The sequence below is a fragment of the Coturnix japonica genome, chromosome 6 (assembly GCF_054131305.1).
Source record: "Coturnix japonica strain WE chromosome 6, WE-NBRP24, whole genome shotgun sequence".
Lineage (NCBI taxonomy): Eukaryota > Metazoa > Chordata > Aves > Galliformes > Phasianidae > Coturnix > Coturnix japonica.
Genome location: NC_140668.1, coordinates 1,775,798 through 1,788,167, shown reverse-complemented (window position 1 = coordinate 1,788,167; position 12,370 = coordinate 1,775,798).

Genomic DNA, 12,370 nt, shown 5'->3' with positions numbered 1-12,370 from the left:
TGTAAGTGACTACAGATGGGTTCTTTATTTAAACAGCTACACTTACCTGGTAAACCCATAGAAGCAGCCTAAGTGAATAGAGTAACTACTAGAGAACCAGGAAATCAACCACACTCACCATCACCTTTGTCATCATCTGCAGAATTGATGACAACGGGAGGATGTGTCGGGCTTGGGACATTCTCTGAGCTTTCCACTTCCATCACTTCCAATGACTGTGGAAAGGGATCGGAGTGCACAGAAAGCTTGCTCTGCTGCACTGTTATCTGAGCTGCCCTCGGATCGTCACCTGCAGACTCTGGTGGACTCGGCAGAGTAGCTACAGGAAGAAAAGGATCAATTTAAAACTTTGATCCTAACCTTACAACCACTGCACAAAGATGGCAGGCAAGGCTGAAAACCCACACAGATAAATGCTGAGTCTCCAGTTGCCCATCCAACTGGCTACTGGGTGAACAAAGAAATCCCCCCCTACACAACATTCACCCAGTAAGAGCTTAAATTCAGGAAAACAACCTGCAAGGCAAAGGCCACAGGAGCAAAAAGAAGCTGAGCATGCAAGAAAAAACTGAAATATCAGAAGCACACAAAGTTGAGCTGTGCTCCTATCTATCATCTTCCCAGCTCTCTTCTCTTCATTCTATCAGTCTCTCAGGAGCAGTTGTTTCAAAACATTGCCCTCCTCAACACTGGTCAAACTCTAGTAACATCACCCTGACTCAGCACAGAGCCCCTGGGCTGCACGGCTGCAAGCCCTCCAATGGAGCCCCTCCTTCAACACCACGAGTGACAGCAGTGAGTAACCCCAACACATTTGTCTGACCGCTGCAGGTCTTCAAGCTCACCCACCTGGACAACCTCAGCAAAGACAGCGATCTTCCAAGCCTTGCAGTTCACTTCTCCTGTAGGCTGAACCAACACTGAATCCGTCAATTAAGAATAACGGGGTAGGAAGAATTTTCCTCCTCACTTTGCCTATGTCAAAATCTGTAAGTTGGAATTTCTGGTCTTCAAGGTTTCTTCACCTATGAAGAAAACACTAAAACCTTCCCCTGTCTTTGTTACCTGTACAGCAAAAGCATGCCAGTGCGTATCAATACACAAATCCACACACATGTGCCTGAATACTGTAACTCAGCACTGCATGGAGCTGCAGCACGTTCTGCTCAGCCACAACAAGGGTTTGGGTTGGTTTTTTTTCTTTTCTGATGTAAAAATCAAATATTTTGGTATTTTAGGTTTGTTTTGTTGTTGTTTTTTTTTTTTAAGGTATCAAATGCAGTAAAACCTACAACCAGGACAGACAGAAGATCAAATTCAAGTGATTTGGAACTCTTTCATTAAAGTGCTGCACTTTTCTGTGCTAAGCATTTCCTATAGTCAGTAAGGAAAGGCTGGAACCTTTTACTCACACAAACACTAGTGAATTTTCCAAAAAAAAAATGTTTTTTTTCAGGGAATTTTCCCAAATCTAAACTAAAGAGAGGAGAAGTCGGGTTCTCAAGTTAGTTGCTGGACTGACTGCATGACAAAGGGAACAAAAACAGCAGTTAAGGATAAAGTTTCCTTCCCTCCTCCATTACTGATAGAAATGCTGCCTTTTTACCTTTAGTACCTTCACAACAGATTGGCAGATTCCTACGTTCCTAAAGACCTCAATGCTGCTCAGCACAGACACCGGGCACCAACTGCCACTGGACTCTGCACCGTGGAACACGCACACAGCTCAGCACTTCTGTTCTCCTCACAATTGGAAGGGTTCTAGAATCGGGAGCATGAAGCAGACTAGAAATACCTCACATCCCTCTGCTCCTTACGAGCCCTTCCATTTTAAAACAAGATAACCCCAGACACATCTGTTAGCACAGCAGCCCAAATGCTAACCAGAACACACAGTGTGTAACGCCGAAAGTACCAGTTTAATGCCATGCCACAAACCCTATTTAATGGTGCAGGTGACCGCCCCTATCAGATACCCGTGACCTCCCTGACTCCAGCCCTGGTGCACGCAGGCACCACCTGCCCAATACCCAACATCTCCCCCCTCTTTATCATCTCCAGCCCCTGTAAAGGTTCCCCCACGTACTCCCTGTTACTCCAAAGGTGATTCGCACATTTAAGGCTATTCCGCAAATGAATCAAACATTAAACATATGCGAAAACCAATTAAGCTGTCATAATAGCATGCCAAAGTGATGCAGCTGTAGTGCCTACAATCCTGAAAGCACACAACAGCAATCTGCCCAACAATTGTGAAATGCTGTATGGCAACACTTAGTCAACTTGTAGAGAACAGTGCATTCAAGTTCAAGATAACAGCACAGTACACAATGGAGTTACAACTTTTCCAAGTTCAATGTAACACTGTTGTACAGAATCTTCGTGGCATTCCAGTTCTGTCCAGTGTGCATTATAATGTCACACTCCATAACCAAATAACAAGACAAAAACATATTGGCTGTGCAGAATCGTTCTGAATGTCCACCACTGGGGGATTATCCAGGAACAAGGTCTCCCCCGCTCACGAACTATCAGTCCGGCATGAAGGCTGGATTCCCAGTTCGGACCTTCAGGCACATTGGGAGCAGCGCAGTCTCATGTGCCGTTACCAGCAGCCGCTGCCCAGTGCTGACGTCAAATCACTGGCTGCACTGGAGACATTAACCAAGGAGACATTGACCAAAACCGGTGCTGAGATGTTCGGATCCTCACGGTGCGCAGGATGGCTCGTCGTTTGGTGCCGGCTTAACCCAACGTGCCGGTAGCCAGCAGGGCCCACTTGGGGTCCCGACACAGGCGTGTCTCTTGCCCATGATGAGGAGTGGCATAGGGTCTGGGAGCCATGGCCCTCCGTCGGGTCTGATCAGGACCTGACCTATTGGTGTCCATTCGGTCAGCTGATGGTCTCCCATCCGATTCTCTCACGCAGGAGGACAGCGTGTGGGCACAGCTCAGGCCCCTGCAGCCCTCCCCCCTCTTTAAGCGCACAAAGACACCCCTTCAAGGTCTGATGTGCACACTCCATAATAGCCTGGCCGGTGCTGCTGCCGGGAATGCTGAAGATATGCTTAATGCCCCAAGCTGTGCACCAGCGTCCAAAACATGCACTTCTATATCCTGGGTCATTGTCAGTCTTTAACTCATGAGGTGCACCCATGACAGCGATGGCCATGCACAACGCTTTTATGTAATGCATGGCGGTCTGTCCAGATTGTGCCACAGCCCAGAGAAAACCACTGCATGTGTCAGTTGTGACATGCAAGTGACGGAAACACCCAAACTCTGGGAAGTCTGTGACATCCAGCTGCCAAACCTCATTTGGTCTCAAACCTCTGGGGTTCACCCCTGCAGGAAACAGGTTAGCCATAACTCTAGCTCCTCCTTGGCCGATTCAGTTAACTTTCTAAGAGCACCAAGGGCGGGTAGCAGCTTCTGCGCCTCTTTGTCCCCTGCACAAGCTCACAGAGCTCCTTGCTGGCTTTCTCTAATGCTGACCGACTGACACAGTGAGAAGCTTCATCAGCCAGACCTCTCCGCATCATCCGCTTAATAAGCAGATCGAGGTCCTCATCACACACTCTGTGCCATCTCTTGTCAGCATGTCCTGTCCCATCCCTGGCTCTCCAGCAGGACTGTAATGCTGGGGTGAGCAACACTGGGCACTGTCAGTGTGTTTTTCTTGCAAGCATCTTCCAGGGAAACACGTGCAGGCGTTCCACACTCCTGGCCGTATCTCTGCAGTGCTGGGTCCTGTGTGAGCAGAGCTCTCTGCCCCAGAAGCCAAGTCACTGCTGTGCAGAGCTCAGCCTCGGGCTGAATGTGCTCCTGAGTTTGTCCCAGTGCAAGGACAACCTTCTCATTGCCCTTTAGGAGCACCTCTGGTGCTGATGGGTGCTCTGCTCTCAGCAACCACTGGATACACGGCTCCAGGCGCGTGTGTGCTTTGTCACCTTGAGCTGTTTGCTCTGATCGCATCTCACCCTGGGGAGCCGGGATTTCCCTTTGGTCTCGGTGTCACTTCGAGACCAGTAGCAACACTAGGGGTCAGAGGAGAGCTGCTGAATGTGTGAGCACAGCTGCTAATTGAGAAGGAGGTCGCACTCGTGTGACTTCGAAACCCGAATTAATGAGCTTACCTTCACTCTCCTGACTAATGCAGACCTCATGCAGCCCTGGGCCTGCCCTTCTCCAGCCTCCTGCCTTCTTTTGCCTACTCATAGGAAAAGATTTAGCACAGCTCAGAGCCCCAGGCGGCGCTTGGAATGCCAGCAGGAAAGAGCTGCTGGTGTCCACAAAGCTCAGGACTGCAGCAGTGGGGCTGCTGGACCTCAGTGTTCTGAACGCTCTGATGTGGAAGTGATTGGCAGATGCTGTGGCCGGAGGGATGAGGTGCCTGCAGGGTGTCCCTTGGAAGAAGTTTTGGTGAGGATGGATCCACTGAGCCAGCATCGGGCACAGGGTGCTGGGTGCAAATGCCAGTGCTGCCCCCTGTCATCCTGTTGGTTTTAAAAGGAGTACAGCTCCGCTTCCAAACGTTGCCAACCACAGGCTGGCTGGCAGCTTGAAGGAACTGCCATGAAATAGGTCTAATGAAACGTTCCTGGCAGAGCTTCAGGATGGAGAAAGTGCAGTTTGTCCTCAACTGAGCTGAGGTCCAATGTGCTGAGTTTCCTGGCTCAGAGCAGAGGCCGTGAGCATCACGTCTCACAGTCTGTGTCACCTGGGCAGAGCCGTTAGGCAGGGGTTGCTAGTGGGGAGATGCCAAGGTTTTCCATGAAGATGATTGCTCAGATATGCCTGAGTTCAGATGGAGGGGCCCATTGCCCTACCAGGAAGTGGAAGATGCTTGGGGGTGAGGCAGCTCGTGCTTTCCCATGCCTGTAGGACCTTACAGTGCTGTGCCTTTCCACATACCTACCCCACCTTCTTTCTTTCCCATGCAGGGGGCATCATTAATCCAGTGGGTGGCACCAAGAATGCCCGGACAGCCCCACTGCAGTGCGTCTCTGTGGCAGAAGGACACACCAAGCCTGTGCTCTGCCTGGATGCCACCGGATTTCACCAGCAGCTTGGCCTGCTCCGTGGCCGTGGCAGTGTCCACAGGGGGTTGGTCCGACATGGCTGCAATGTGTGTGTGTTTAGGGAGCATTGAGGTCTTTAGGAACGTAGGAATCTGCCAATCTGTTGTGAAGGTACTAAAGGTAAAAAGGCAGCATTTCTATCAGTATTGGAGGAGGGAAGGAAACTTTGTCCTTAACTGCTGTTTTTGTTCCCTTTGTCATGCAGCCAGTCCAGCAACTAACTTGAGAACCCGACTTCTTCTCTGTTTAGTTTAGATTTGGGAAAATTCCCTGAAAAAAACATTTTTTTTTTGGAAAATTCACTAGTGTTTGTGTGAGTAAAAGGTTCCAGCCTTTCCTTACTGACTGTAGGAAATGCTTAGCACAGAAAAGTGCAGCACTTTAATGAAAGAGTTCCGAATCACTTGAATTTGATCTTCTGTCTGTCCTGGTTGTAGGTTTTACTGCATTTGATACCTTAAAAAAAAAAACACCAACAAAACAAACCTAAAATACCAAAATATTTGATTTTTACATCAGAAAAGAAAAAAAAACAACAACCCAAACCCTTGTTGTGGCTGAGCAGAACGTGCTGCAGCTCCATGCAGTGCTGAGTTACAGTATTCAGGCACATGTGTGTGGATTTGTGTATTGATACGCACTGGCATGCTATTGCTGTACAGGTAACAAAGACAGGGGAAGGTTTTAGTGTTTTCTTCATAGGTGAAGAAACCTTGCAGACCAGAAATTCCAACTTACAGAATTTGACATTGGCAAAGTGAGGAGGAAAATTCTTCCTACCCCGTTATTCTTAATTGACGGATTCAGTGTTGGTTCGGCCTACAGGAGAAGTGAACTGCAAGGCTTGGAAGATCGCTGTCTTTGCTGAGGTTGTCCAGGTGGGTGAGCTTGACGACCTGCAGCGGTCAGACAAATGTGTTGGGGTTACTCACTGCTGTCACTCGTGGTGTTGAAGGAGGGGCTCCATTGGAGGGCTTGCAGCCGTGCAGCCCAGGGGCTCTGTGCTGAGTCAGGGTGATGTTACTAGAGTTTGACCAGTGTTGAGGAGGACAATGTTTTGAAACAACTGCTCCTGAGAGGCTGATAGAATGAAGAGAAGAGAGCTGGGAAGATGATTGATAGGAGCACAGCTTAACTTTGTGTGCTTCTGATATTTCAGTTTTTTCTTGCATGCTCAGCCTCTCTTTGCTTTTGTGGCCTTTGCCTTGCAGGTTGTTTTTCTGCATTTAAGCTTTTACTGGGTGAATGTTGTGTAGGGGGGAATTTCCTTGTTCACCCAGTAGCCAGTTGGATGGGCAACTGGTGACTCAGCATTTATCTGTGTGGGTTTTCAGCCTTGCCTGCCATCTTTGTGCAGTGGTTGTAAGGTTAGGATCAAAGTTTTAAATTGATCCTTTTCTTCCTGTAGCTACGCTGCCAAGTCCACCAGAGTCTGCAGGTGACGATCCGAGGGCAGCTCAGATAACAGTGCAGCAGAGCAAGCTTTCTGTGCACTCCGATCCCTTTCCACAGTCATTAGAAGTGATGGAAGTGGAAAGCTCAGAGAATGTCCCAAGCCCGACACATCCTCCCGTTGTCATCAATTCTGCACATAGTGACAAATGTGATGGTGAGTGTGGTTGATTTCCTGGTTCTCTAGTAGGTACTCTATTCACTTAGGCTGCTTCTATGGGTTTACCAGGTAAGTGTAGCTCTTTAAATAAAGAACCCATCTGTAGTCACTTCCATTTGTACGTAAGAATATAAACTGTGGGCTGAAGTGTCATTGTATGAGCTACATAAATGTGAGAAATCTGATTGAATTCCTACCGCATAACTGAAGAGACTGATTTTTTCTTTCCTTGTACAGACCAGCTTTCTAAGACGGGAGAAGAAATAAAAACACCAGTCCAGCAACCAGCTGAAGAAAACCATCATGGATCGCGGATCATTTCCATCAGGAAATCTAATGCTGATACCAAACAAGGTATTCCAGGATTAATCAGAAGCACTTGCCAATTAACTCCAAAGCAATTTATTGTACAAACACAACAGAACATAGGGTTGCTGAATGGACTCGGCTATTTCCATGATCTTGTTCCTACCTCGTATCTTCATGTGCCTTTCAGATTAGGAAGGTAAACTCCTTTGTTTACAGCATTAGAGCACGACGAGGCCACAGCATGGAGTTTAAGTGCCTGTATGTGCATCTTTTCAACCAGTGGTGAAAGCCACATTTGCTGATAGAGGAATCTAATGTCATGTGGATGGGATAAAGTAAGGGATAAAGCCTACTTTTAATATCCAGAAGGATGAAAGGAGGGCAGCAGACAGACATCAGGTCCATGGTGCTCTTAGCTGTGGGGAGAGCTGACAGGGTTTGTTCTGCATGCTTCTGAGCAGGAGGCAGTTTGCAGAGCTGTGGTTCTCAGCGTGTGCCTCTGTCCTTCAGTCTCATTCACTGCTCTGTGTTCCCAGATAACAGTCTTAATTTTGGAATAAAAACACTTGAAGAAATCAGACTGAAGAAACAAAAGGATAAAACCAAACAACAAAGTGGTGAGTTCATATGCCCTACTTTGTTATCCTTCTGATAATACTCAGATAGCTGGCACTGTGTTGGGGAATAGAGCTGTGCAGTGGTTGTTGCACATTGGACAGTAGTGAGTAACAAATGCGCTTTGGTCTTTGTGACGGTTCTGTCAGGTTTGTTTTTGTTGTTGGCAGTGGCTTTTCTTTTTCTTGTTGTAAACACTGTCTGTTTGTTCACTTGGATCAGAAGGGCCTTCAGGAGCTCCTGCTCATCTGCTCCAATCTCAGACTGTTCCTGTGCCTAAGAAGGAGAATGTGCGGACACTGGTCAGAACTGTGACGCTGTCTGCAAAGCAGGGTAATGATGAGTACCTTTGTTTCCATTTGGTGGCTCCTAAGTGGAATGGATAAATTACAATTGGGACTTACCCTGAGTGCATTACAGTTGCAATATTATTTTCTGTCAGGGCTGTCAAAGTGGTGTCTTTGTTTTGGGTGGGAAATGAGCTCACAGGTCAGTAATTCTGTTGGTTTCTGTCAAATAAGCACTTTGTTTTTCTTTGTTTTAGGGGAGGTGCCTGTGATTCGACTGAATATTGCTGATAAACCTGGAAAACAGGAATCCTCTGTAGGTAAGGGCTGCTTGTGAGCTGCTGTTTGGCTGCCTCCACGTAAATGGGAGGGCACTGCTGAAGCAGGAGGGAGGAAAGTGTGTCGTGGGTCTGTGATGACTCCACGTGGCACACAAGTGTAGCAGCTGGAAGGTGAATTTGAGAACATACACTTGGAGAAACCAAAGTTTGTGGTTGACTTGTAAAAATCTTTCTCCAAAGGAATTATCTTAGGAATGTTGTTGTTTTCTCTCTGTAGCTGATGTCAGTGGCCTTCCGCTGAAACGCAGCCTCGCAGAAAGGCTGGGGAAGAAGATCAAGATTGACAGAGCACCAAGGAGAGGTAAATGGTCATTGGTGTTTGCTGCACAGATTCTCTAGGCTTTCTGCTTATTCTTTCTCAGGAGCGTTGTTGTTGGGAACACGTATATTCTGTAATATTATGACAAATCTGGAAACTTAAGCTCTCGTTGGACTCTCATTTAATCATTATGCTTCTCCTTTCTTGATGATGGCAGAGAACGGTGCCAAGCCAGCAGGGGAGATCCATGTCAAGACTCTGGAAGAGATCCGTCTTGAAAGAGCGAATCAGCGAGGAGAAACCCCAGCTGCCCCCCAGGCAGAAGGGTGCTGTAAGGTTGAGGATCCCAGCTCCAGGGTGAGGCCTTGTCCTGCACTTCACATTAAAACCTACTCGGAAGCCCTGGCTGAAAGGAAACACAAAGGACTGGAGGAAGAGAAGCAAAAAGTAGAAGAGCTTCTTACTGACAAGAGAGCTGAGGGTAAATGCAAGAACAAGAGAATTTTCCTTCCACCTGGGCCGGGTAACGTGAAACTGGAAGAGCCACGGCGTAAAATCAAGAGATTGGAAGAAATTCATATTAAAACTTTGGAAGAAATCAAGCAGGAGAAAGCCCTGCGGATGCAGCAGGTCGCAAAGCCAGCAGGTAAGGAGGAGCTTCACTGTCTGCTCTGCCGAAGTGCTTCTCCTGTCAAGCAAATGGAGTTTGCTTAGAATTGCCTGGGCTGTTTCTTACAACATGCAAAGGCAGGAAGTGCCAGGATGTCCATCCATGTGTTTTTCCATTGAATCCGTGGTGTCTGCCTGCTTCATTCTGGAAAATTCATTCGCTGTGAGGTTTTGTAGTTCAGTTTCTATTGTACATTTTTTTTTTTCTGCCATGTTTTTGGTGTGGCATGTTCTGTGTGTTGATGCCAAGGTTGCCTTCATCTTTGGCGTGTGTTGCTTAGTTCAATATGTAAATGTATTTGAAAAGCATGGATTGACTCCTCAACAAGGGGGCCAACCTCTGTCAGAAAGGTCAGGGGGGTGACTTATTCATTGGGGAGGTGAAAGGCTTTGTGATGAGACAGCATGTGAAGGAGGGAAGAGCTTGGATACTGCATGGACTGCGTGATGCCGCCTCTGTCTGTGCTTTGTTATTGAATGTGAGGAAATAAGCGCATGGAGGAAACACTGGCACTCAGGTTTCTTTCTATGCTTGCTGTTGACCAAGTGATTTTCTTTTTCCTTGTTTTAAAGCACCTGGAAGAGAAGAGAAAAAGACTGTGGAATGGAGTAGGGCTGCTCCCAAAGCTGTCTCTGCACCCGCAGAGGTGAGTCCCTTCTGTAGATGGACACATTGACACAATTTCTTCACATGTTCTCATGTCTCACTGCTCACCATGTGCCACCATCATGAGCGCATTCCTACCTTCCTGCCTTTGGTGAAGAGCTGCAGCCATGTTTCACAATCCTGGTACTTTCAATGGCTTTCCCAGTCAGCTTTGCACACCTCAAACTCAGAATTGATCTGATTGTATCTGGCAGTGAGGCAGTAACCCTGCTGGCACCAGGTACAACTTGTGAGGTTAACGTGGGGAGCACTGGATACAAAAAGGCCACGACGGCTTCGTGCTCAGGGAAATCAGACTGTGGGTGGATGCTGTGTAGGGGAACAGGAATGACTTTCTGTTGCTCAAATAGAATGTGGTAGGTAACAACTCCAGTACTGTGCTGATTTAAACGAGCTTGCTTTGTTAATTGCACACATTTGAAACAGTGCTTTCACAGCAAAGCATGGATCTTGCTATATGCAGGCATTTATGAAAGGGTCAGTGACCCAAGTGACAGGAATGTATTGATCCAGGTGCAGCCGTTTTTGCAATATCTCCAATGTGATTTCCTTCATACACTCCCCCTGGTGTTTGTTCTGATTTTGCACTTACTTTATTTCTTTTTAGCCCTGGGATCAGAGTACACCAGATTCTAGAGCTCAAGCAAAGAGCCTTGAGTGGACAATAAAGGAGAAGCTGCAGCTGAGACAACCAAAGAAGCTGAAGAAGGAAGTGGCTGCTTTGCCGGCTGCTGCTAAAGAAACAGTCAAAGGTAAAAGTGCAGAGCTTAGCAGTCCTGAATCCACCCTTCATGGTCAGCTTATCAGCTTGCAAAGGCCTAAGTGAAATCTCAGCACGGTGGGCAACAGCATTGCCAGGGAAACCATCAGCCCAACCTCAGGAGCAGAGAACTATGAATGAGTGCTGAGTGTGAGGTGGTCCTCGGAAGTAAAGGGACCTGAGTGCTCATGGTGGGTGCGTGCCTTTGCTTAGTGCTAGAAAGAGAAATGCATATTTTCTAAGTTCACTTGTGTTCCTTCCAGCCAGACTTCAGCTTGAGAACGAGGGACAGACAGTGGCACTGAGCTGCAGACTTACCTGTGTGATAAACCCCTGGATGTATTTTGTGGGTCTGTTGTGGCTTGCACAGCGTCTGGTTGCACACTCTTGTCTGTAGCTCCTGCTTTTTCCTTTCTCTAGAGGGACCATGTCTTGCTTTCTCCTGCTGTATGGCTGTTTCCCTTGTCTGGGTTATAATATGGTGTAGCTGTGCAGTTTCTTTGTTCCTTTGGTCGGACTGTTGGTATGCAGCACTTACTGTGGAAGATATTGCTGAGATTTGTGGAAAGAACAATGTAATTTTGCTGGCCAGATGTATTTAATTGTGGAGAAGAGCTGTGGGAATGACAGGACAAACTTGAATCCTCTAAAGGCACAATTGTACCAGCTCTCTCTTCTTCCTGTAGCCAAGGGCAATGTGTGTGAGAAGCCTTGGGATGGCAAAGCCAGCACCCCCACGAAGCGAGCAAGGAAGCGGAAGGCTGCTGAGATCTCTCCTTCTGCTGTGGCAGCTGTGAATCCTCAGAGAAGCACTGAAGAAGAGGAGCCTCCAGCTAAAAAAGCTAAAATAGCAGCTTTGGTAAGGAGGGGAGGAAGCGTCAGTGGTGTCCTGGTCAGGCTTACTGTTAACGTCCTTCAGGAGCCCCTTGGCCCCCATGTTGGGTTAAGGCTCAGCAGTGCTGAAGGAGAAGCGCTGCAGAGGAAGGATCTCCTGAGCAATCATTGACTTTGTCTTCCTTCTTCCCAGACTGCTGCTCCAGCCCTGCCGGAGGTCAGCCTGCTCACCAAGGCTGTAGGAGAAGATGACTTTGAAAAGTTCATCTCAGAAATCTTAGCAGGGGAACTGGAAGCCAAGTGCAACGTGTGTGAGAAGCCTTGGGATGGCAAAGCCAGCAGCCCCATAAAGAGAGCAAGGAAGCGGAAGGCTGCTGAGATCTCTCCTTCTGCTGTGGCAGCTGTGAATCCTCGGAGAAGCACTGAAGAAGAGGAGCCTCCAGCTAAAAAAGCTAAAATAGCAGCTTTGGTAAGGAGGGGAGGAAGCGTCAGTGCTGTCCTGGTCAGGCTTACTGTTAACGTCCTTCAGGAGCCCCTTGGCCCCCATGTTGGGTTAAGGCTCAGCAGTGCTGAAGGAGAAGTGCTGCAGAGGAAGGATCTCCTGAGCAATCATTGACTTTGTCTTCCTTCTTTCCAGACTGCTGGTCCAGCCCTGCCAGAGGTCAGCCTGCTCACCAAGGCTGTAGAAGAAGATAACCTCGAAAAGTTCATCTCGGAATTCTTAGAGGAAATGGAAGGACAATATGACTTGGAGCTGGAGAAGGACGTGGATGAACTCCATCTTGAACTTTCTGAGATGATTGATAGTATATCTGAGTAGTCTTGTAGTATATATATATAAATAAATATTTTAAAAGGCTTCACAATGAGTCTTAAAGCACAGCTGAACTGGTAAAAGATTGGCAGACTACATTCCATTGTCCTGAGTTTTCCTGC